Below are 4,965 nucleotides of genomic sequence, written 5' to 3'. Positions count from 1 at the left end.
TAATTTTGCTGACAGACCACTAGAAACATGACCTCCTGGGTGGAGGTAGAAAACAAAACAATTCTTTATCCCACCACAGGAAAAGTAAGAACATTAAGAAGGTTCTAGACTCGGTGGTGAAGGGCAGAGCTGCTGACTAGGCTTAAGAGGACAAGTTTAGAAACGTGTCCTTGAAGAAAATCCTCACAATTTTTTAATTAATTTTTCTCGATAAATTACATGGACTGGTGACAGAAAACTGGGCATAAAGTGATGATACATATTCATGAGTAGGATTTTGTGCGGATGCAAGTTGATTAAGGTTATGAGCTCTAAATAGCAATTGGAAATGGATCCTGACATTTTTCAAATATGCCCAACATAGTTGCTGCTGCCGGTTTAGTCACACTAACACCACTCCCAAAAAATAACTTGGGTATTTGCTGCACATCTTTTGACTGGAGAGCATATAGTCGGTTTTGCCCTCATTCACTCATTCCATCACTGTCTATTTATGCCTTCAACAAGCTCCACAAACTTCAGAATGGCATCCTGTGATTCAAAGTGAATCACTCCGGTGCAGGAATTTTAAGTTCAGTCAACAAACAGGGAATACTCATCCAGATGCACATAAAAAGCAGCTCATCACATTTTTTTTTCAGTAACAAGGCAGCAACGGCAGTGCCAGGACACACACACACACACACACACACACACACACACACACACACACACACGTACAAAATGAAACTGTCACTACACTCTCTGTTCAACCTCTCATTCTCCAGTGCAGCAATTTCAGTCAAAATCTGAAAATCACAATCTTTCCCTTTCAAATTGGATTTGCACTGATGAGGGCAATTCCATTGGGAAGAGGTGAGCAGACTAATTCACAAAATACCAATTGAATCTGCGCCCCCCCCCCCCTCACCCCCCCCCCGCCCCCCTCCAACCTGTTGCCTCTCTACTGCACAGGCAGAGATTCTCATTTCTCCTAACACCCAAACAATATCTGACAGATACTCTACATGTTTAGATAATGGTTTTCCCTATCGAGGCTCATGAATAGCGATATTATATTGCATCAAAGTACGCTCTACAAAGACGTGACTTCCATTTCAAGTTCTAGGCTAGAGTCTTTATACTGTATGTACCTGTATAGACTACAAGAGGTTTTGTGAATGGAAAATATCGAGGCTCATGAATAGCGATATTATATTGCATCAAAGTACGCTCTACAAAGACGTGACTTCCATTTCAAGTTCTAGGCTAGAGTCTTTATACTGTATGTACCTGTATAGACTACAAGAGGTTTTGTGAATGGAAAATATCTGAGGGTGTGGAATTGATGGTCAAGTTTGGGGGAACATCATCCCTACATGGGCGGCGCGGTGGTGCAGTGGTTAGCACTGTCGCCCCACAGCAGGTTTGGAGTGTGGAGTCTCCATGTTCTCCCCGTTCCTGCGTGGGTTCTCTCCGGTACTCCGGCTTCCTCCCACAGTCCAAAGACATCAAGAGGGGATTGCATGAGTTAGTATGTAACTCTGGTAATGCACAAGGCCACAACAGCAGTGTCAACAAGTTTGAGAAAAGCACAAATTTTATCACATTCAGTGACAATTTGGTACAATGGAATGCTTTAACATAACATTGACACTAGCATGTTTTCCCTGACTGACGCAAACCAGTGTTGAAACTTCCAGGCATGCATGGAAGCCTGCACGCATGGATGCCTGCCTGCAAACCCGTGAAACCTCTGGATGAAAAGTTTTTCATGGTAGTTTGTCTTGATATACTGAGGCGGTTGTCATGGAAACTCCCCATTATTAAAATGTCAGATTTCTGTCAAGCAAGATACTCTGTGTGTGTGTGTAAAAGTTTTATTTGACAGAGCAGATGACTTTAGTCTATTATAATTTAACAGAGGAGAATCTCAAACACTACTTGAGTGAAAGCATGAGGAGGCTGACTTTTAGGGCCCATAGAGATAAGAGATTCCAGGATTCCTATCTGCAGATTTGCTTCCAGTATCTATGCTGCTAATATTGTACAGGGCTGCAGGGATCGGGAGGCTTGAGCGCTTGCAAGAGCGCCGTGCTGCAGCCATCACATGGATGGCGGCTGGGCGTGTGTTGGCTGCACATCCAGCGACAAAATCGCAGCGGGAGTGGTGGTGAATTGTAATTGTAATGTCCCAATAAGCGACTTCGCAGCACGAAAGGACGAGAACGTGCTGCTTGTCTTCCACCTGCTCACCTCTCGCAGTCATTGTATAGTAGAGCCCAACACGGGATACAGGTTCACTACTGTCCTGCTCTTGAGATGAAATATAGAATCAGATCACCAGGCTGGTACAGCTCAGTAAGGTAGGAATCCGCGTCAGCCTCGTTACGATCCTACAGAGGCCCGCGGCCATCTTTAAACTGAACCTCCCTCACCTCTACGTGACTCATGAGCTGTAAAACTAAACAAAGAACCGTTTTTCCCTTTACTGTTGCATTGCTGCCAGAAGTTTGTGTAAGGCCTCCAGAATGATAAATAGTTTAAAACATTTAGGAGTAATTGTGTGATAAGAATGAAGCTACAATCTGAAATCTGCTCTATTTGTATGCTAGCCCAAAGCAAGCGAGTCAATATGTTACTCAGTGAGTGTGTACGTGGAGCTAGAGGCGTTTTCCCGCTACATCTGCACCTCCAAAGCCGGACATTTTGTATTTATTCTTCCCTGGGAGGCTGTCTCAACCTGTTTTGTCATTCATTTCACCATCCATACCTCTAAGGCTGCAACCATCTGTATTCCCAGACATGCTTCCATACCTCAGAGGCTGACAGGCTCTGTTTTTTTTTTTTTTTTTTTTATTCCTTTACACCTCAAAGTCTTCAGATGGATGGATTTCACATTGCTCGGATGTAAATCTTTCATGTGTGAAATTGCTTGTGCTTAAAGAAGCCAGTGGCTTTGCTGAAGAAGCTGTCGAAGTAGCAGTTGTTACCGCTGACAGCCTGTGGTGTCAAAGGACTAGTGACATCAGCTGTTTTCATTCAACAAACAAATAATGGGGGATTTTACACTGCTGTTTTTTCATATCCTCATAGTAGCAGAGGCACTGAATACTAAGATCCAGTTTTTGTCAGAAGGAGTTTCTTCCGTTGTGCCGCTGTCCGTGCCAGTAGTTTTTCCCTGTGTTTCTGAGCCACGTGGGCCTGCCGCCATCTCCTTCCGGGTCCAGCGACTCGCCACACCTGCTTGCGGTTCTCATCACAACTGTCATCAGCTAAAGAACGGGCCTGACCTCTTGTCGCCATGTTGTTAGCAAACCTCGGCGTCTACGCCTCTTTTCTAACTTGTTCTTTGTCAAAGTGTTCAGAGTGGATCTTCAAATAACCTTGCGTTCCTCTGTGCAGGATCACCAGCTGCCACCTATTCCCATGCCCCCCTCCCCCCCATGTCAGTTCCAGTTCAGCCCACAACCTGCACACCAGCATTAAAATGAAGCTGATTAAAATACATGATGAAGTTTTTTCTTTTATCCCTCCTGTGCTTCAATATTTGCATGTAGTTTGGAACTCTCCCATATAAATGTCCTTTCATATTCAAACCCTTGACACGCAAAGCCACAGCGTGTAACTCTTTTACCTGATGAGCTTAATTAAGTTAAACACTGGGATAGTGAGGTTTCTGGAGTTGTTCTGATGCAAAAAACCTCCTGCGAGTAGTGAACCTTCCCTTTCAAACGCTCTTAAATTCAAGTGATGAGCAATTTGTTGTTTCTAGTGAGGGCTAATGGTAAATTGACATTCTTTCTTTTTCCAAGTGGTTTTTTTTTTTGCAGTAAAACTATAGCTTTTGTTTTAAACACACATCGTGATGTAGATGGAATTTATTACAACCAAATACAACAGCAAAGAATCGAATGTGATCTTTCGGTGAATGAGACGATTCCATGTCCAGCGTCATCTCTTATTCTGTTGGGAGAAGCTTGGAGGGAATGTGAGAAAACTCTTCCTACTTCTTCTTTTTTTTTTCTTATTACAGATGCATCCACTGAAAAATGGGATGGCAGTTTCCCCACAGGAGGGCAACACTCACTGGAAGAAACTGAATCCCAAATGGAAGAGTTTAACAGCTTGAGTGATCCACCCTCATGACGGCTTTTAACTTCCCTGTCGTCCTCCTTCATTTACAAAACGCCATGACACACACACACGTATCACCACGGAGGATGCAGCTCGATTTGACCCACCAGCTGCATCTACAGCCGGTAGACTGACACTTTGGTTAATAATTTATAAGTGGTCCATAAGCAGATGTGGACCAGCTGCTGCCTCGGGGCCGCTCCTCTGTCTCCTCTGGCGTGTTGCTACGGCAGCAAGGCCTTTATTAGGGCATTGTGATATTTATAATCCAGACAATCCGGTTGATGCTCTGAGAGAGAGAGAGAGACTTGATAGGAGTGAACGCATGTCACTTCTCCTCAGGATGACACACACACACACACACGCTGAAACAGATGAGCGGTGTAATGGCATTAATTAGAGAAACTTTTGACCTTTAGCTCACAGTCACGACTGCAGTGAGTGTCAGTCTCTCCTGGAAAACACACTTTAATTACTTTTTTGATTTAATTTCAGTAAGGACGGGTATCACACGTTATATTGGCTCGGAATTTGCACAGTAAGTACGAGTCAATTTGCACATTCACACCTGGCCGACTCCTTCAAAACCTGCAGATATGCCATTGTAATATACCCACCTGGTAAAGTGTGACCTTTTTTTGACACCTGAATGGTGAATACATGTTCGGAAGAAACTCATGATTCCCTACACTTTTTTTTTTTTTTTTTTTAACAGGTGCAGACAAATTATCTTTGCGTTCACTCTGGGGTGAACAGGTGATCAGACTCATGGCTGGACTGGATTAAGCGACACCGGGAACAGGGCCGCTGCTGAGGAGGACAGATTAGAGGCTCAATCTCAAATCCACT

The sequence above is a fragment of the Aulostomus chinensis genome, chromosome 15 (assembly GCF_037954235.1).
Source record: "Aulostomus chinensis isolate RoL2024-O1b breed Wild chromosome 15, RoL_Achi_v1.0, whole genome shotgun sequence".
In the NCBI taxonomy this organism is placed as follows: Eukaryota; Metazoa; Chordata; class Actinopteri; order Syngnathiformes; family Aulostomidae; genus Aulostomus; species Aulostomus chinensis.
This window is presented reverse-complemented; position numbering follows the sequence as displayed.